Here is a 22902-nt window from a genome sequence, read left to right as displayed (position 1 = left end):
AACCATCTATCAAAAAGGATTCCCCCGCCCTATGGGTAGGGGGCCCTTACACCCCCCAATTGGGATCTTATATTACATGTACACATGGATGCATCAAATTTTGCCATTGGTTATGTGCTAGCCCAAACCTGGTGAATTCAAGTTGGACTATCCAGTTTGCTTTGCTAGCTGCCGTCAATTGAATGATGCAAAGGTGAACTACACCACTACTGAAAGAGAAGGACTGTACGCAGTCAAGAAATATCGACATTATCTCTTGGCTAACAAATTCATATTTTTTGTGGACCATCAAGCTTTGCTATATCTGGTGAATAAACCTTGCACCACGCGAAGAATCACACATTGGTTACTATTGTTGTTGGAATTTGACTTTACTGTCACGGTAAGGAAGGGGCCAACCACCTGTCCAAAGTTCCAAATGGAGAACCATCAATTGGTGTACACGATGACCTCCCTGATGCTTTTCTATTCAAATTGGATATGATACCGGAGTGGAGCGAAGAGATTTCAAAATATATAGCTTATGGCTTATCTCAAAATTTACCCTTAAATAAGGATAAGATGCGAAGGCTTATCAAGCTTGCAGCACCATATCAAGGTGCTCAGACAATGCATAAGGGAGGATGAATTCGTGACCATACTGGAAGAGTCTCATTCCGGGATAGCAGGCAGGCATTTTTTCGGAGAAATTACAGCCCGAAAGGTGCTCCAAGATGGACTCTCGTGGCCCACGTTATTTGGGGACGCCAATGAGTTTGCCAAAAGATGCAAGGAATGCCAACGTTTTGCAATCCCGCAAAAAAGAGATAAAGATGCCACTAACCCCCATCATTGTCAAGAATGGGGAATAGATTTTGTGGGGCCTATAAGTCCGGCGGCTCATCCATCACAAGCCCGCTACATAATCATAGAAGAAAGAGGATGCACGAACAACTCATAAATTTGTATATGAGCAAATCATATCACAAATTCGGATGCCCATTGGAATTGGTGAGTGACCGTGGCTCATATTTCATTAATGAGGTGATTAATCAATTTCTTGCAGGAATCTTGGTAATCCATCGTAAATTGTACTACCCTCAAGAAAATGGTCAAGCAAAAAGTACCAATAAGATTTTGTGTACCATCCTGACGAAAAACTTATTGTGAAAGCAAGTCGAACAGATTGGGAGCATAAGCTTATAACAACTCTTTGGGCTTAGTGCACATCCTATAAGGTGGCAATAGAATATAGTCCTTTCCATCTAGCTTATGGTGCTGAAGTGGTTATGCCCATGGAGTATTTAGTCCCCAGCTTAAGAATTGCTATACAAGAACGTCTAACTAAAAATGCATTAGCTGAAAGGCTAATTGACTTGGAAAAACTGGATGAAACCCGGTTGATAGCATCACATGGACTCATGGTTGAAAAGTTGTGCATAAAACATTGGTTTGATAGAAACATCAAGCAAAAAGAGTTAAAAACAGGGGACCTTGTCCTCATGTATGGTGTGGGAAGCGCGAGGAAAAAGAAATTGAAATGCCACGGTCTAGGACCATTCCGCATATCAGAAATCACACCTCAAGGGTCTATTCGAATAGAGACAATTGACAGCATCCAAATAGAGGGCTATGTCAATGGGAGTAAACAAAAAAAAATACTTTGGACCATTAACCCAAGAGATGCTCTTCCAAGAACACCTCTTAAAAAAACAAAAACAATTAGCAAAAGAAAAGATCCAGTAAGCGCAAGATGAGGCTAAAGCTAGGCAAGCAAAAACTAAAATGTAGAAGGACCTGATTCATGTCAATATGGCGTCCATAACTCTGGTGGACGAAGAGGATCTCAACATTGAACCAACAAGGCTCAAATGGGACTCACAACAAATAAGGGCATTGCAACAAGTGTTGTATTGATAGATACGGGATCGAGCCACAACTTAATCTCATATGATACTTGGATAGCCTTAGGCAAACCAAACCTGGAACACACGGATGCAAAAGTTCGTAGTGTGCACTTAACAACCAAAAAGGCCTTTGGGTATTTAAATGTTAATATGTCCATCAGTAATAATCCCTTGGTTGGAAAGGTGTTTGTAATGCTTGCAGGTACAATGGAAGAGGAAATGATCTTAGAATGATCCTGGATCTGTGCCTACAAGTGCAATATCCAATGGGAAGATAGAATAACATCGCTAACCCATCGGCACAAAAGTATTGTCCATACCATTATGGACCTTGGCAAATTAGGGCAAACAAATCGCTGAGGAAGCGGTACCTCAGAAACCCAGAATCTACACTCACCATGTTCAGATTGCCTACACAAAGCCCAACATACAAGAGTACATACAAATGGGTACCCACCAAGATTCGCCCAAAGGGTCGAAGGAACCAATGAATGATGAACATTCACATAAGAGAACTCGGTTTAAAAGTCAACCATTGACACCACTTACAAAGTGGCAGAAGGTCAAGAACTTGCAGAAGCCTCATGACTGCTATCAATAGTGAATCCAAAAGGACCTACTGCGAGCACAAGGCTACTATCAAGGCAATACAACAATATGGTTACCTAAAAGAAAATCGATGATAGATGCCACAACATGTTTGGATCAATATACAAAAGAAGGTAAGAGCTTTCATCATCAACTCCCCAAAAGGACCAAACCCCCACCTACACTTGTGTGGAGAAGAAAGCAAATTTAGCAACCTGAGTTGAGAATGACTCAAGCAACAACTATACCCATAGTAAATAAAGAATGGAACAATATGTGTGAAGGAAAAAACAAGGGTGTCCCTAGTATAAGCAATACACAACAAGACATCACAAAAAAAATATTTAACTGGGTGGAAGGAACACTAAAAATCTCCTGATTAGAATTACAACAATTTCATCAAACGATGCCTAAAACTACCAAAGAAAACCTTTGATTTCCATGGTAAAAAATCAATGCATCATCATGTGCATGTGGGTGTGTTTGAGTACAAAAATTCGATTTTATAAACGTCACATCGTGAAATAGGAGATATATACTTCACGACATGAAGTAGCCAAAATGTTTCACGATGGAAACTATTTTTTATGTTTCATGCCATGAAGAACCCTAAACTGTTTCACGACGTGAACCATTTTAGTGTTTCACGTCGTAAAAAAGTACAAGAAGTTCACGGCACGGAACGGTAAAAATGCACAGCCAATCAAAAACTGACACGTGGATTGATCATTTAACGTAGCCGCCCTGTCTGACGGCTATGCTATAAAAGCGATTGTTCTCTTAATTTCGTCATTTTCACTTGTGATTACCCATTCTCTTTCATCGATTTCTTGTGCGCTTTTGACTCTTTTACTCCCAACATCGCCTTCGCCACTTCTCAAGGTGGGAGCTATACCCTTCTTTTCATTCCTTTTTTGATCCTTTGTTTTCGTTGTTGTTTCTTTTGAATGTATAAAGTTTTTGGGACGCGTGTTTAAAGTATATCTCTTTTGTGTTGAGATATCGAGCTCTAGTGAGGCGGTGGACACTGATGACCTGCCTGGGGGATAGGCCCCACACTTACACCATTGGCATGGTTGGTGAGATCTTGGGTGATATGCGGCCACTGGGATGACAGGCTGTGTGACAGCCATTCTAGAGACTGGCATAGTTATAGCGCCAGCTCATTTAGTCGGGTTCACACTATAGAGAACCCGTGTATGTATTGGTTGAGTACCTTTCATATTGTGTGTACTCTTATTCTTGTATATGGTGTGTTGAGTGTTGAGTAGAGAAGAAGGAGATTTTCAGCCTCTCACCTTGTGTGTTCTCTATTAGGGTTTTGTGAGTGTGTGTGTGTGCTTGCAAGAGCTCAAGCTCTCTTCCCCCCTGCATCTTTTCATGGTATCAGAGCCTGGTTCGTGCTAAGGGCTGAGCTGCAAGCAAGAGAACTACAGGAAGCGGTACGAGGGTAAGAGCTTCAACTACTCTTCCCTATTTGTGTTGGTGACTACACCCTTATCGAGAGCTCTACAGGAGGCACCGGCAACGATCTCTGATTGAGGAGCTTTTTTCGTGGGAGTAAAGCTATAGGGTAACTATACTGTTCTATCGGACGAAGTTTTCTGGGCTGAAAACGTGTTTCGGGCGCGTCTGGACCTCCGTTTCTCAGAAAGCAGGTGATTTCGAGCACTGCGGGTAAGTTATCGATTCTCTGCAGAACTCTGTTTTAAGAACTGCAGGAAGACAGATTGACTGTGCAGACACTGTGGGTGTTGCAAAGAGGTCTACAGTTGCCATTGGGTGTATGTATGCACATTGAGGTCACTGGTTGTGACATTTGAGTGGACTGCAGTACCACTGTGCAAAAAATACAGCAGTTGTGCAGGAAAAACTAGAGTGCAGTTTCTGGTAAAATTGTGTGTTTGGCAAGATGTCTAATGATGGCATAACACAGATTGTGGCTGAGAAGCTGGATAAGAATAACTTCCATGCTTGGAGGTTCAGGTTGACAAATTTCCTGATGGGAAAAGGCTATTGGGACTACATAGAAGGTGAGCATGAAGAGGCACCGGAGATACCGGATATAAATCCGACTGCTGCAGATGTGAAAGAGTTTAAAGACTGGAACCAAGGAGCCAGGAAGGTTATGTATTGCTTGGTAAAGCTCTATGAAACAAATACCAAGGCACGTAAGATACAGTTGAAGAATGAACTTCATACTGTGGAGAAAAAGAGCATGTCTGTGAATGACTATGCGCTGAAGATAAAGGGTATTGTGGAATCCCTTGTATCTATTGGTGTGTCAGTAGATGATGATGACAAGGTGGAAGTCTGTCTACGTGGTCTCGGGCCACAATACAAGGCGTTCAAGACGTCTATTCAGACTCAGGAAAACATTCCCAACTTTACAGATTTGGTGTCTATGCTGATTATCGAAGAGAAGAACTTGGGTGAAGACCAACGGTCTTCACAAAGCAAAAATAGTTCAGAGCAACAGGCCTTTTACACGAGTTCAGGAAGAGGACGAGGTAGAGGAGGCCGTGGATGCGGTCAAGGAGGTGGCCGAACAGGTAATCAGAATTATGGTCAGCAGCAGCAACAACAACAACAGTCCCAGAATCAACAACAACAACAACAACACGCAGGTGGAAGAGGCAAATTCATAGGCAGGGGGAGTCAAAGAGGCCGTGGAAATTGGCAAAGGTAATATAATGATGCACGTGAATGCTATTATTGTGGTAAGCCTGAACATGTGCAGGCAGAATGTTATAAGAAGTAGGCTGACATGCAAAATGGGAAAGTGCAGCAAAACAACTATGCATCCTCAAGCAGAAATAATGAGGATAATGAAAGGTTGTTTGTTATGTAGCATGTTGTAAATGCCATGTCTGAAAATGTTGATGCAGCACAAAAAGATAATGTATGGTATGTGGATTTAGGCGCTTCGAACCACATGACAAGTCATGGGGAGTGGTTCAAGGAGATGAAAAACTCGGAAAGACCAGGTTTTGTAGAAACAGGGGATGACACTGCTCATCCAATTGCCCATGTTGGAGATGTGCCATTGTCTATGCAGGATGGCAAAGTGAAGTACCTTGCAGATGTACTTCATGTACCGAACATAACAAAGAATCTGGTTTCAGTTGGCCAGATGATTGAGCAGGGTTTGTAGGTTCGGTTTACCCCTAATCGGTGTTATGTTGAAGATTTTAAAGACAAGTGCAGGTTGGTTGCAAAAGGCAACAGAGTGGGCAGAATGTTTACATTGAATGTAGACATGCCTGAAATGAGTGCTGCGATGTTTGCAATGGTTCAGGAGTTGTTGCAGACACAGACATATGGCATAAAAGAATTGGACATTTAAATGTGCAGAGATTGAAGTCTATGCAGACAAAAGGAATTGTGACAGGGCTGCCAAAATTTAAAGTGGAAGGTATGCAGAAAATATGTGAAGCAGGCCAATTTGGGAAGCAAACAAAGCATGTGTTTCCACGTAACAGATATGTGAGTAGAAATGCACTAGATGTCGTGCATTCAGATGTATGGGGTCCTACGAAGACCATATCTATGGGAGGCTGCAGGTATTATGTGACTTTCATTGATGACCACACAAGGAAAGTGTGGGTATATTTCATGAAGGAGAAGAGTGAGGTGTTCACTCACTTTCAGAATTTCAGAGTTTTGGTTGAAAAGCAAACAGGGAAATATGTCAAGTGCCTAAGGTCAGATGGAGGGGGAGAATACTTCTCCAATGAGTTCTCTGAATTTTTGAAGAAGAATGGTATTCGGAGACAGTTTACATGCAGATACACTCCGCAGCAAAATGGAGTTGCTGAGCGAAAAAACAGGCACATTGCTGAGATTGCGCGGGCATTGATGGAAGAGAAAAATATGCCGCATAGCTATTGGGCTGAGGTTGTTTCTACAGCAGTATACATCATGAACAGGACTCCAACTGCAGCCATACATGATGTAACTCCAGAGGAGAGGTTTACTGGCAGAAAACTAGATTTGTCTCATCTGAAATTCTTTGGATGCATTGCATATGTGCATGTGCCAGATGAGCTGAGAACTAAGCTGGATCCAAAAGCTGAAAAATGTGTGTTTATTGGATACTCCCTTGAGCAAAAGGGATACATGTGTTATAACCCTGCTACACGTGAATTGAGGGTAAGCAGGGATGTTGTCTTTGATGAGATGAGCAGTTGGTATGCTGCAGAAAAAGAAGCTGTTGGGGCTGATGTGAGTGGAAGTGTGGTTGCACAGAATGCAGGTCAGCAATCACAGTCTTTGAGTGGACCAGGAGAGTCCTCATCTAGTGGGTCTATTGATAGACCATGGAGTGGCAGGCTGCGTCATAATACCAGTCCTGCAAATGTGATTAGTACATCACGTAAAGGAAAAGAGAAAGTGGTTGAGCCCCTTGGTATGCCTGACATTTCTGCAGGGCATTCTCATGTTGATGGAGAGTCTAGTGGCTCAGACATGATTCTTGATGAGGAGCTTGGGATCCTAGCTATGAGAACACCTGGTGTAAAGAAGGCTATGGAAGCCATGAATGAAAAGCTGCGAAGATCTGGGAGAGTGAAAAATCCTATGCAGAGATTTACATATGATGGTTATGTGGCACATCACTATGCATATATGGCAAAGGTTGTGCAGGTTGTGGAGCCCACATGCATTGATGAGGCTGTTGGAAATGTGTGTTGGGAGAAAGCTATGGATGAGGAGATGGATGCACTATATGGAAATGAAACTTGGGATTTAGTGCAATTGCCTGAAGGCAAGAAAGCCATTGGATGCAAGTGGGTGTACAAAGTTAAACATAATAGTGATGGATATTAAGAGACTAAGGTTGAGTAGAAGGGTGAGAAAAGGGTGTGAGTGTGAATGGACTTGAGGTCCACTTGTTCACCTATTTAAAGGTGAGGCCATGAGGCATTTTGCATGAGAGCAAAGCCTAGTTGTATTCATAAACAACTTAATAAGCAAGAGTTTATTCTTGTACTTTTTGAGTCTCTCCTCTCCACACACTTGATCTAGCATAAGCACCACGTTTTCTCATCATGGTATCTAGAGCCTAGGTGATTTGAACCATTTGTGGTGTAGATTAGGTCAAAAATATCCACTTTTTCCTCATCTTTCTTGTGTGGAGCTCAACCCCCAGCCATTGGAGGCCTTCCACAAGCTTGTAGAGGGCTCATCTCTCCCCGATTTCTTCATGAAAGATGTAGAGGAGGCTCAGGCACAGCTGGTCGTACAGTAAATTGTGTGAATGCTTCACGCTCCACCGCGTCATTACGTCTGCAGTCCGCCAGCGATGCCTTTCTGCTGCAGCCATGGCCGTACAGCAATACGCCGTGTATAGGCGTTTTCTGACAGAAGTGCCTTAGGGCTTTTGAAGCCCAAGGTCTCTATTACCTACAGCTCAAAGTTGAGCTTCAACCGCCCACTGTAGTGCCGGCTGGAAGCAAAAGACCAGGCGCCATTTTTTTCTCATCATTCAAGCTTTCCATTAAAGCTTGGATTTTTGGGTTTTCGCTCTCTCTAATCATCTCTCCCTTCCACTAATCACTCAAGTGTGAGAGTGCATTAGTATTGCTGGTCCTAATCTTGATTTTGAAGTGTTTTCCATCTACATGAGGTAGCCATAAACCTCATACCCGTCAAGCTTCAACACCGACATCAAGTTTTAAGCTTTCAAAGTGATTAAAGTGTGCTTCTAAGCACTAATTGTGTTGTTTAACACTAATCACTCTGTTAATCCAACAAAGGGAGGTTATCTTAAAGTGTTTTTAAACACTCATAGTGTTATTAAACACTAATGGTGAGTTAATCACCAAAATAAGTGTTATTTTACACTAAAAATGTGCTTTTAGCACTAATTGTGTTTTATACACACAAATGGTGATATTAATCATCAACTAAAGTGTTGCTAAACACTAAGGTGGTCTTAATCGTCAAAGGAGGAGGTCATCTACATTACGGAGGCTCTTCTTCATCAACATGGAGGCCGGGCACACACCATAAGTGCTACATTTCAAGCCTTCATCAACAAACCGCTTCTTCCAAAGAAATGGTGCAACCATGAACCAATTGTTTTCATCTCATAAGCTAAAGAGGTGGAAGAATTCTGGTTTTTTATCATAAAACTCAGATTTTTGAGTGTTCTTAAAGTTGGGCACATGTACATTAAGTGCTCATCTTCAATGTTTATGTGTGTTACCCTTGAGGCCCTTGATTGTAAGAGGCATAGGCAAGCCATAAGCCGTATGCTCTCGTTTCCAAAGCCCAAGGCACTTCATTCCGCTGCATATTCTGATTTTTCATCATATAGGATGAGTTGTAAGGTTGAGCATAGAATCCCTAAATGCTCTACCTTATTGGTTGTCATGATTTTAAGCATTTTTTGGTATTACTTTTGTAAGAGGCATTGGCAACATTATGAGCCATGTCCTCTCCTTCTTAAGCCAAAGATGATAAAACCTATTTGTTTGAGTATTTACCCCAACCAATTACTCATTAAGCTTGTAACTTCAAACCCTAAAGGGTATCATTTAACTAACATGCATAAAAGCTATTGTAATTGTGGAGTAGACACTGCCCTTGACCAATCCATAAGGCAAGTGGTAAGACCCTCCCTTTCCCTTCCCTATTTAAATCTACCTCATTACTCATGGAGGAGATATATTACTCAAGGAAGCATAAAGCATGTTGGAGGACCATCTAAAAGCAAACCACTTAAGCAATGGTGGCAGCCTGCTTATGATCATTGTGTGAGAATGGTCAAGGTGGAAAGCATATGGTGGAAGCAATGGCATGTATCTCTCAAGCATGTCATCTACAAGAAGCCAAGCAAACTCAAAGAGTGGGGTGCACCAACATTGAGGTGTACATTGTCATCGACAACAATAAAGACTTAGATGGCAACAATGTATTAGCCTCTAAGGCTCTAGGAACACATTTGTAAATCCTAGATAACCACACCTATATTCCAAGCCTTGTACGCCTAATGTTATAAAGGCATCTTATGTCCAATACCACCTATTCCATCCTTCCATAGTTGGTATTGAGGGGGGGTATTAAGAGACTAAGGTTGAGTAGAAGGGTGAGAAAAGGGTGTGAGTGTGAATGGACTTGAGGTCCACTTGTTCACCTATTTAAAGGTGAGGCCATGAGGCATTTTGCATGAGAGCAAAGCCTAGTTGTATTCATAAACAACTTAATAAGCAAGAGTTTATTCTTGTACTTTTTGAGTCTCTCCTCTCCACTTGATCTAGCATAAGCACCACATTTTCTCATCGATGGAAGCATAAACAGGTACAAGGCTAAATTGGTAGCCAAAGGATATGCGCAGACATATGGGATTGATTATGAGGAAACTTTCAGCCCAGTTGCCAAGATGGCAATGGTGAGAGTTGTGATAGCAGTGGCTGCGTCAAAGCAATGGTTTTCACATTAGATGGATGTAAAGAATGCATTCTTGCATGGGGATTTGCAAGAAGAGGTGTATATGTTGCAGCTGATAAGAAACGTGGTGCTCATGATAGATCAAGTGTGTGGAGGAGAGGGATTCACAAAAGACAAGAATAATATCTTGCTTATTAAGTTGCTTATACATACAACTAGGCCTTGCTCTCATGCAAAATGCCTCATGGCCTCACCTTTAAATAGGTGAACAAGTGGACCTCAAGTCCATTCACACTCACACCCTTCTCTCACCCTTCTACTCAACCTTAGTCTCTTAATACCCCCCCTCAATACCAACTATGGAAGGATGGAATAGGTGGTATTGGACATAAGATGCCTTTATAACATTAGGCATACAAGGCTTGAATATAGGTGTGGTTATCTAGGATTTACAAAAGTGTTCCTAGAGCCTTAGAGGCTAATACATTGTTGCCATCTAAGTCTTTAATTTGTTGTCGATGAAGATGTACACCTAGATGATGGTGCACCCACTCTTTGTGTTTGCTTGGCTTCTTGTAGATGACATGCTTAGGAGACACATGCCATTGCTTCCACCATATGCTTTCCACCTTGACCATTCTCACACAATGATCATAAGCAGGCTGCCACCATTGCTTAAGTGGTTTCCTTTTAGATGGTCCTCCAACATGCTTTATGCTTCCTTGAATACCATATCTCCTCCATGAGTAATGAGGTAGATTTAAATGGGGAAGGGAAAGGGAGGGTCTTACCACTTGTCTTATGCATTGGTCAAGGGCAGTGTCTACTCCACAATTACAATAGCTTTTATGCATGTTAGTTAAATGATACCCTTTAAGGTTTGAAGTTACAAGCTTAATGAGTAATTGGTTGAGGTAAATACTCAAACAAATAAGGATTATCATCTTTGGCTCAAGAAGGAGAGGGCATGGCTCACAGTGTTGCCAATGCCTCTTACAAAAGTAATGCCAAAAAATGCTTAAAATCATGACAACCAACAAGGTAGAGCATTTAGGGATTATATGCTCATTGTTACAACTCATCTTATACGATGAAAAATCAGAATATGCAGCGGAATGAAGTGCCTTGGGCTTGGAAAACGAGAACATATGGCTTATGGCATGTCTATGCCTCTTACAAACAAGGGCCTCAAGGGTAATATACAATAACATTGTAAATGAACACTTAGTGTACATGTGTTCAAGTTTAAAACCACTCAAAAATCTGAGTTTGATGATGAAAAAACCAGAAATTCTTCCACCTCTTTAGCTTATGAGGTGAAGACAATTGGTTCATGGTTGTACCATTCCTCTTTGGAAGAAGCGGTTGATGATGAAGACTTGAAATGTAGCACTTATGGTGTGTGCCCGGCCTCCATGTTGATGAAGAAGAGCCTTCTTAATATAAATGACCTCCTCCTTTGATGGTTAAGACCACCTTAGTGTCGAGCAACACTTTAGTTGATGATTAATATCACCATTTGTGTGTATAAAACACAATTAGTGCTAAAAGGCACATTTTTAGTGTAAAATAACACTTGTTTTGGTGATTAACTCACCATTAGTGTTTAATAACACTATGAGTGTTTAAAAACACTTTAAGATAACCTCCCTTTGTTGGATTAACAAAGTGATTAGTGTTAAACAACACAATTAGTGCTTAGAAGCACACTTTAATCACTTTGAAAGCTTAAAACTTGATGTCGGTGTTGAAGCTTGACGGGTATGAGGTTTATGGCTACCTCATGTAGATGGAAAACACTTCAAAATCAAGATTAGGACCAGCAATACTAATGCACTCTCACACTTGAGTGATTAGTGGAAGGGAGAGATGATTAGAGAGAGCAAAAACCCAAAAAAACAAGCTTTAATGGAGAGCTTGAGGTAAGAAAATGAACCCACGCCTGGTCTTTTGCTTCCAGCCGGCTAATGCGTGGACGGTTGGAGCTCTAGTCAGAGCTGTGTGTCCTCCACTCAATGGGCTACCATAGCCCTAAGATGGCTTGGCTTATTGTGGTCTACAACCAAGCAATGGCTGTACGACCAGCACAGCAGGCAACGCAGGCGAGCTACTTCGTGGGCAATTCCGTCGCAGCGCCACCAGCTATCATGAAATTAGCCGTACGAACTGCAATGCCCGGTGCTGCTCTTCAACTTTCATGAAGGATTTGTGGAGTGATGAGCCCTCTACATGCTTGTGGAAGGCCTCCAAGGGCTGGAGGTTGAGCTCCACACAAAGGAGATGAGCAAAAAGTGGATAATTTTGACCTATTCTCTACACCACAAAGTTTGAACTCACCTAGGCTCTAGATACCATGATAAGAAACGTGGTGCTCATGATAGATCAAGTGTGTGAAGGAGAGGGACTCACAAAATACAAGAATAATATCTTGCTTATTAAATTGCTTATACATACAACTAGGCCTTGCTCTCATGCAAAATGCCTCATGGCCTCACCTTTAAATAGGTGAACAAGTGGACCTCAAGTCCATTCACACTCACACCCTTCTCTCACCCTTCTACTCAACCTTAGTCTCTTAATAGCAGCCACCTGGTTATGAGGATGTGAGTCACCTCCCGAGCATGTTTGCAGGTTGAAGAAAGCCTTGTATGGCTTAAAACAAGCACCAAGAGCATGGTCTGACAAGATTTCTGAATATCTTGTCACTATTGGCTTTCATGTAGCCAATGCAGATTTCTCGCTGTATGTGAGACATGGTGATAGAGGGGTTGTGCTTGTTGTCATCTATGTAGATGACTTGATCATTACGGGGGACCATGATGCAGAGATCTTTGATGTAAAGATCTTGCTTAGACAGAAGTTCGAGATGAAGGATCTGGGGGAGCTCAGATATTTCTTGGGCATTGAGGTGATTAAGTCACCACATGGTATTGGATTACTGCAGAGATAGTATGGCTTGGACATGTTGTCCAAGTATGGTATGACAGGCTGTAAGCCTATTTCTGTGCCATTGGATCAAAATGGCAAGTTGAGTGTAGATTCAGGAGAGATCTTGGAGGATCCTACTATGTACAGGCGCATAGTAGGAAGTTTGATCTACATGACGATCACCAGACCAGATTTGAGCTATGCTGTTGGGTTGGTGAGTCAGTTTATGCAGGTTCCACGGAAACCGCATTTGGATGCAGTGAGACGCATACTGAGGTGTGTGAGGTCTACTTTGCATTGTGGACTATTCTATGAGACTGGGATAGAGATATGTGTACATGGGTACACAGATGCTGATTGGGCTGGTAGTATCTCAGATAGAAGATCTACCAGTGGATTCATGTTTTTTTTGGGGAGTGTTGCTGTGACTTGGAGCAGCAAGAAGCAGTCTACGGTTGCTCTATCGAGTACAGAGGAGCTGCTATGGTAGCATGTGAGGTAGCTTGGTTGAGAAAGCTACTTGGAGATTTGGGTCTATCAGTGGATAGACAAGTTGTCATTTTCTGTGACAACATTAGCAGTATACAGTTGGCCAGGAACCCAGTCTTTCATGCTCGTACGAAGCACATAGAGGTCCACTACCACTTCGTCAGAGAGAAGGTCTTGGCAAGAGATCTTGACCTTGTTTATGTCAGCACAGAGGATCAGGTAGCTGACATCTTCACCAAACCATTGGGTACAGAGAAGCTTCGCAGATTCAGGGCTTCACTTGGTGTACATGAGATGGAGTTGAGCTCGAGGGGGAGTGTTGAGATATCGAGCTCTAGTGAGGCGGTGGACACTGATGACCCGCCTGGGGGATAGGCCCCACACTTACACCACTGGCATGGTTGGTGAGATCTTGGGTGATATGCGGCCAGTGGGATGACAGGCTGTGTGACAGCCATTCTAGAGACTGGCATAGTTATAGCGCTAGCTTATTTAGTCGGGTTCACACTATAGAGAACCCGTGTATGTATTGGTTGAGTACCTTTCATATTGTGTGTACTCTTATTCTTGTATATGGTGTGTTGAGTGTTGAGTAGAGAAGAAGAAGATTTTCAGCCTCTCACCTTGTGTGTTCTCTATTAGGGTTTTGTGAGTGTGTGTGTGTACTTGCAAGAGCTCAAGCTCTCTTCCCCCCTGCATCTTTTCATTTTGATTGCCGATTCATGGACTGAAAAACAAATGAAAACGTAAAATGCAAATCCGCCTTCTAAAAAATAACTGCATGAAAACATAAGGTATAGAAAACAAATAAATACAAGCTTCATTGTCACGCAAATATGTAAAAATCTGCAACTTCACAGGAGTAATTCACAAGAGTACTTCACATTCCCAAGTCTGCAACTTCACGGGGGAACTTCACAGGAGCATTTCACGGGAGACCTTCACGGGAGAATTTCACGGGAGACCTTCACGAGAGAACTTCACTCACGGGAGAACTTCACGAGAGAACTTCATGGGAGACCTTCACGGGGGAACTTTATGGGGAACTTCATGTAAGATTCCTCCCCAGCCCCTCAAGATGTCCAGTTTCTTCCCCTGTAATCAATCCCCTTTTCAGAATAATAAAAGATCTTATTTCTACCTATTTTGGCCTAGAGAGAGAAAATGTTCTAGAGAGAGATAAGTCAATTTTTAGATATCTTTGGGTGGAAAAATATCCCTTCTTATTAAAATAAACTCCCCTAAAATAGAAATTTATTCCTAAGGTGCATTAGAAATAAATTATAATATGCACAAAAGACTATAGCCTAAGGGTCAAGATTTTTTGAAAATTTTGGATTAAGGTTCCTATGGACCAATAAGATTAATCCAAATGTAGGGAGGAGATAAATTGAAGAATAAAAGAAAACCCCCCCAGAAATGAGTAAATGCTCACATAAGATGAAGAGTGGACTAAGGACCAAAGAAAACAATTAAAAAAACTGAATTTTGACACCTCAGAGTGGGGATCTCCCCTCATGAAGGAGGTGCCTTTTTCTCATCATTACCCCCAATTCTTAATCAATAAAATGAGATATTTTCATCTCTCCTCTATCGTGTTTCAAAACTAGATCCAAAAAGTAAGCAGAACCGACCCAAAACTAGTCAAAAATTGACTAAACTGATCTAGAAAATTCTAGAATCAGTTTGCTTGGTTAGAGGCTTTTTCTTATAAATAGAAGTCTCATCCTTTGTAAAAGCTTAATGGTATTTATGCATTGTTACTCTACTCTTGCCCTGAGCCATCTATATTGAATTTTTTATTAATTCAATTGTTTTTGGCCTAATCCTCTCGAAAGTGAATTGGTGGGCCACTCTTGCTTTAAACAAGAGTAGAACCCTATGCTATGCCTTTGATAAAAAGGTCACCCCCTTCTCTTCTTTACATTCCAACCTTTCTCAATCTTAGAAAGATTAACTAAGGGATTAATTAAACTCTTCTTATTGTTTAGAGTCTTGAATTTAGAAAATTGTGTAGATTAGAGTTCTATAAATCTAATTTGGGGGTTAATTTAAGTTAAATAAAGAATGATAAAAATGAAAAATGGTCAGCCATACAAAGGAGGTTATGGCAAAATTTTCTAAAATTTTGTGGAAAAGAAAGTTTGTTTTTATGTTATTCCAAAAGAGTAATTCCCACCATTTTTGCATCTAAAAGAAATATTCTAATTACTCCATGTACATATTCACCTATGAATATGCATGGATATCACTGATATTAATTATTAAAATTGATTTCTATGCATAGAAAGATGTATAATGGAAATTTTTTTATTATAAAAGTGTTATTCTTATTAAATTTAATTTCTATGCATAGAAAAATGCATAATGGATTAAAAAAATATTATAAAAGTGTTATTCTCATTAAATTTGATTTTTAAAAATAGAAAGATGCATAAAGGAATTTTTTTATTACAAAAGTGTTATTCTTATTAAAATTGATTTTTATGCATAGAAAGATGCATAAAGGAGTTTTTTCTATTATAAAAGCGTTATTCTTATAAAAATTGATTTTTATGCATAAACAGATGCAAAAAGAATTTTTATATCAAAATTAGAATTCTCTTAAATTCTATGTTTAAATTCTATGAGTAATTGAAAAATGAATAATTAAATACTCTAAGAGAGAAATTTCTATCGTTTTATATTCACATGATTTGTAAAAAAATAATTCAAGAAATCTATCGAGATTGAAATATTCAAATAAATGATTAATATTTTTCTCATTGGAATTCATAACTAATTTAGAAATCGGTTAAGTGTATATTCAAAGAAAGAAATTCAGTAAAATAGTAACTGAATTATCAAACCTTTTCGAGAAAGATAGTTCAAGAAAAATCTTAACTGACTCGAACCTTGAATCAGACTATGACCAAGACCAAACTCTTTTGTCAGTTTCGAGGAACGAAGATGTGACTAGTTTAGAAAAATACACTCAAAACTCTTACCAAATCTGAAACTAAGTTTAAGACCCTTCAAATTGATATGTGGATCAAGGTTATAGAAATCGAGGAGTTCTGGTATGAAATTTTAGAATTCCAATCAAGAAGTTTTGGGGATACTAATTAAAGAAATACTCCTTGTATTTAAAAGAAAATCAAACTAAAAACTTGCCTAGAAACCCCGTTTTCTTAAAGGACTGTCTTACGCCAGAATGCTGGAGGGAGCATTTGGTATATGTTTTTCTAGGGGAAGTTTGGTTGCAACAGCTAGCGGGGAGTGTTCAAAGGACAGCTCACATGGCAAAGCCTGCCCAGGTCTTGACCAGCCTCAGTATGGTTGAAAAATGGTGCGCTTTTGGTACGATGGATGAGGGCCGATGAAGCAGTCCCTGAGCGAAGTGCCACGACACCTAAGGAGGATCCTGGAGGGTTTTGACCAGGCGATGCACGGGCTCACGGTGCCTAGGACACCCATGCCTATGTCGTGGAAGATATGTATGATGGACGAAATGATTATTGTAATCTGTTACTCGATCTTGTTGTTGCTGACCAGCTGGTCTCACCAGAGAGTCCAGAGTTATACTGTTTTTTGAGAAACAAGGCACTGGATGGAAATTTTGAGTTATGATATATGTAACCAATAACTGTTTGTCAATGGATTATTTTATATGTTAAAGTTTTAAAGAGGAGTGTGTGCGTATCTGTATTCGAAAGCAAAAGTTAAGAAAGGCATTCAATTATGGGTGGGTGAGTAATTGTCTGGTTCCACCAACTCCAGTGGGTGGTGGCTAATCTATGGGCCGGATGGGGTTAGGCTGGAATCAGTGGAGTTTTAATAATTAAATTGAAATAATAGGAATACGCTTAAAATTAGAGTAGTTAAATAAAAACCTGAAGAATTTCTCAAATGAGTAGATCAATGGTTGTGCCTGACTTCGGTTAAGAAAAAAATGTTGAATTCCTCAAATGATTAAATCAATGGCTATGCCTAATTTCGGTTAGGAAAAAAGCGTTGATTTTTTTAAATTAAGTCAATGATAGTTTTTCCTTCTATCTGGTTTAATCAGGTGAAGGATAGTTTAGTTTCTTGACAGAAAATTCGTTAAGAAAATCAAAAAGGTGGAATCGTCCTCGTTTTTCGGGCAAGAGAAATTTTCTCGATTTCGGTTTCAGAATGACCACCACAGATTAGTCTCGTGTCTGGACATTCGAGGGCGAGGCCCCGAGTGGAAAACCTTGCCCTACGTAAGAGGAATCTACTTCCGCTGCTAGCAACTGGGAATCTGATACACGGAGGGGGCAGAGGGGTCTCACACTTCATGTCCCCAAGACCGCAACTTCACGGGAGACCTTCACGGGAGAACTTCATGGGAAACCTTCATGGGAGTACTTCACGTTCCCAAGTCTGCACCTTCAGGGGGGAACTTCATGGGAGACCTTCACAGGAGACCTTCATGGGAGAACTTCATGGGAGACCTTCACGGGGGAACTTCATGGGAGAACTTCACGGGAGAATTTCATGGGAAATCTTCAGGCAAGACCTTTCATGGGATAACTTCACGGGAGACCTTCACGGGAGACCTTCATGGGGGAACTTCACGGGAGACCTTCACAGGAGAACTTCACGTCCCCGAGTCTACAATTTCACGAAAACCTTTCACACTCTCAAATTCACACATTTTACTATATGGAAAGGCCATCACGAATCTTTCACTAACATACTAACACAAAAGGCTTCCACCAGTTGTTCGACTGACAATATATGCTTGTACATATGTCTATGTCAGAATCTGAGTCCTGGGAGCAACCACCTCCAACACAAGACAACAGTGCCATAGGGTCCTAGAGTGCCAGCAAGCTAAGGAGCAACTTCTTGGGCCCTTAAACCTAGTCCTTCCAGGAAAAACTCATCAGAAGACGGGTCATTACACCACATGGGAAAATCACTCTGCAGTGCCACAGTAAAGAATGCCTCCATCTATTGGAAGACGTAGAAGAAGTCGGCCTCGGTAGGATGGCTACAGTGTTACCCAGAGGGATTGACACACACCTTTGCGCAGAATATCTCTGTACACATGACAAAGAGAGGAAAAATTACAAAGGCAGATGGTACCAACAATGGAAGAACTGATCTCATAATAGAAGACCTTACAGCTCCCCACCGGCAAAGCCAAGGCCCAAAGACACACAATAGATACAATGCCCATCAAGGAGATGTAAAGAGAGATTCTTATAGCTCCAATGGGGTAGAGTATGAGAACATCAAGGATGAAGCCACATAGAAAGCTAGCAAGGCAATGTCTTTGATGATCTAAATCAAACCAGTTGACAGGTATAACACAACTAGCAGAGATGCACACAGAGGAAGCTGGATAACAAACACTGAAAGATCATACTTTGGAAGGACCAGTACACAAGGAGGCATCAGTTGCACAACAAGATTTAGTGACACCAGCAGAATCTAGTAAGAGGCCACACTCCCCAGAAATGTCCATGCAAAGCAAACAAAGAAGATTGGATGAAGACAAGCCACTGTCACATCTTGGTTCCTTCAAGGAGATGGATTCTCAACCATTCCTTGAGGATACCTTGGAAGACCTCAACACACTCCTCAATGATCCCCATACAAAAATAAGTGCGGCCACTAGTACCAACTGGGAACAGGAATAGAAGGTATGGCATTGCCATTTGTTGAAAACACACATGCTGCATGATAGGAATGCCAGCCTATGGAATCAGCTACTACAAGAGGCCAATGCCCAAACACAAAGTGTGAAAGATACCGTGGTGGTGGTAGAGGAAACTCATAAAGAAGTAATCATAAGGAGTTTACAAGCTGCAGAACAACAAGAAACAAGATATAGTGCATTATTAGAGAGCAACAACTTGTTTTTTAGTCAAACCATTATACAAAAAATAAATGAGAACACTGACTTAAATGCAAGGCTGGAGCAAAAAAGGAGCAGATACAAAAGGAGATAGCTCACACAAAGGACCTAACAACTAGGCATGCCAAGGAAATGGAGGAGTACCAGGAGGGCACAAAGCATATTGCGGATATGCCTCGACAACAGATATAACTCCTCACAACCAACCTCAAAGAAGAACAAGAAAGAGTACAAGGACTACAATAAGAACAAGCGAAGGTTAACAAAGCACAGGCAGAAAAACTAAAGGCTCTCAATGAAATAATCATCACTCACGAACCAAACAGCGGCGCAAAGAAGCCAAGAAACAATATCACAACTAGAAAACTAATTAGAGGATGCACAAAGATTGGCAACACAATAGGTAGTTTAAATTACTGATGCCAATCAAAGAGAAGCTACTACCAAAAGAACACAAGAAGTGGCAACAAGAAGATTCGAAGCGCTAGATGCTGAATGGATGATTAGAGAAACAACCATTTCTATAGAGCTCAGCAATGCTGATATCCGCCCATGAAAGAAAACTAGCCCGCCAACTAGCCACACAGGACACAGGAAAGGAGTCAAAGATAAGAGCCCATAGATGACTTACGTACCCTCCTTGAGTGCGCCTCGAAATTGGGACAATTGCTAGTAACTCCTCGGGCCCCCTCTCAAACTCTTACCTTGTTTTTGTCTACACTAACACTCTCATTACTTCAATATGACATTAACTTAGTTGAAGATATAGGTTTAGGAGAATTAACCCTTATTAAACAAAATACCAAGCACAATGCTGATCTAACCATCATTATGGGCATTTTGAGGAGGGATCTAATATTAGCTAACCCACAAGATATCTTCTTTTATCCTTTGCATCCAATAGTCCTCAACCTCCGTAGTTGGTATCATGTCTTACAGAATTCAGAAATTTTGGACAAAAGGGTCAACAAATGCGACCTATTTGTTCCAGATGACATACCAGAAACACCAGCTAACTACGAGGTTGTGGGTAATACTTCTCAATGGTAATTAGTCATGGGTGGTTAGAAGTATATAATACCAGTATTTAAATATTTGTGGGTCTACCTTATATCACCTAGTGTGTAAGATTCCTCCCTCCAGCTTTTGAGGTGTGCAGGTGTAAGAACCTTCCCTTCTGATGTTATAATTATTCCCTTTTCAAAAAAAAAAGAAAGATCCTATTTTACCCTGTTTTGTCCTAGAGAGAGGTAATCCAAAGATGAGATATTTTTGGATATAAAAATCCTCCTAGTGTCTAAAATGGTTTCCCTTGAATTAATTGAAAATAAGTATAAAGGACCTTAGCCTAGGGGTCTAGATTTTTAGAAATTTTTGGATTATAGTTCAATTAAGGTTCCTATGGGGAGCCAATAGGATCAATCCAAGTGTGGGGAGGAGATAAACCCAATTTATAAAAGAAAAACCCCCAAAAATGAATAATGCTCACATAAGATGAAGAGTTGACTGAAGAGTTGACTAAGGACAAGGTTTATTAGTAAAAAACTATGAATATTACTAAAAAATGAGATATTTTGGGTATAATGATTCAATTTTGACACCTTGGTAAGGAGAAGAGGGCTATTCAAGGAGGTGCCTATTTCACATGTGTGGTAATTGATTAATTCTCATCATAACCATGGATAAATTAATTTCTAATGTTTATGCATAAATAGTTTGTTAGTAAAAAGAGGAATTTCTAGTAATTCATTTAAATGTTAAAAGAGAAATTCCTATGACATTTGGAATTCCATCATTAAGATGGGAAAAGAGAAATTCCTAGCATATTAGAATTAATGAGTATTTTAATTAAATTCAAAGATAAAATTTAGATAAAATCATTTTATCTATGAGAAATATTTAAATGTTAAAAGAGGAATTCCTATGACATTTGGAATTCCATCATTGAGATGGGAAAAGAGAAATTCCTAGCATATTGGAATTAATGAGTATTTTAAAAAATTAAAATTAAAATTTAGATAAAATTATTTTATTTATGAGAAATATTCAAATGTTAAAAGAAGAATTCCTATGACATTTGTAATTCCATCATTGAGATGGGAAAAGAGAAATTCCTAGCATATTGGAATTAATGAGTATTTTAATTAAATTCAAAGATGAAATTTAGATAAAATTATTTTATCTATGAGAAATATTTAAATGTTAAAAGAGGAATTCCTATGACATTTGGAATTCCATCATTGAGATGGGAAAAGAGAAATTCCTAGCATATTGGAATTAATGAGTATTTTAATTAAATTCAAAGATAAAATTTAGATAAAATTATTTTATCTATGAGAAATATTTAAATGTTAAAAGAGGAATTCCTATGACATTTGGAATTCCATCATTGAGATGGGAAAAGAGAAATTCCTAGCATATTGGAATTAACGAGTATTTTAATTAAATTCAAAGATGAAATTTAGATAAATTTATTTTATCTATGAGAAATATTTAAATGTTAAAAGAGGAATTCCTATGACATTTGGAATTCCATCATTTAGATGGGAAAAGAGAAATTCCTAGCATATTGAGTTTATGGGTATTTATTTTCGATGAGATTACTTTATGAGAAATATTTGATGATAAAAGAGGAATACCCATGACATTGGAATGCAATTAATTAAATAAAAAAAGAGGAATTTCCAGGTATTTGAGATCCAAGAAATTAAATAGGAAGAAGAGGAAATTTTAGTATAATTCAATTTATGATTACTTATCAAAAGTGGAAATATGGGTAGAATTGATTTCTCTAGATCCCATGAGTTCTTCTATTCCAAAAGAGGAATATTGAATATAATTCATTTGATAAATTGAGAATAAATATGAAAATAGTCGTCGAGAAAAAGAATCTTTAATTAGGCCAAGCAATTGGCAGAAATTTAAAAAAAGTCCCATTATTGGGATCAACCTAGAAAAAGCTATTAAATGGGAATGGCATGTGATAGGATGTGATAAAATGAAAATAGGATGTGATAAGATGTGATGTAATGAGAATGGATGTGGATGTGTATGTGGAAGAATGGATGTGGATGTGTATGTGGAAGAATGAATGTGGACGCATATGTGAAAGAATGGATGTGGATGTGTATGTGAAAGAATAGATGTGGACGTGTATGTGAAAGAATGGATGTGGACATGTATGTGAAAGAATGGATGTGGATGTGTATGTGGAAGAATGGATGTGGATGTGTATGTGGTGGAAGAATGAATGTGGATGTGTATGTGAAAGAATGGATTTGGATGTGTGTGTGTATGTGGAAGAATGAATGTGGATGTGTATGTGGAAGATTGGATGTGGATGTGTATGTGGAAGAATGAATGTGGAAGAATGGATGTGGATGTGTACGTGGAAGAATGGATTATTAGAATTCGTGGTGCTCATGCTAGATCAAGTATGTGGAGGAGAGGGACTCACAAAAATACAAGAAAGATATCTTGTTTATTAAGTTGTTTATGAATACAACTAGGCCTTGCTCCATACAAAATGCCTCCTAGCTTCACCTTTAAATAGGTGAGCTAGTGGACCATAAGTCCATTCACACACACACCCTTCTCCTACCCTTTTACATGACCTTAGTCTTTTAATACCCTCCCTCAATACCAACTATGAAAGAATTGGAATAGGTGGTATTGGACATAGGTTGCCTTTATAACATTAGGCGTACAAGCTTTAGGAATATAGGTGTTGTTACATTGAGATTTAAAACA

This window comes from Cibotium barometz, chromosome 10 (genome assembly GCF_041138505.1).
Source record: "Cibotium barometz isolate CiBa-2024 chromosome 10, ASM4113850v1, whole genome shotgun sequence".
NCBI lineage: Eukaryota > Viridiplantae > Streptophyta > Polypodiopsida > Cyatheales > Cibotiaceae > Cibotium > Cibotium barometz.
The sequence above is the reverse complement of the archived record's forward strand: the minus strand, read 5'-3'. Positions refer to the sequence as shown.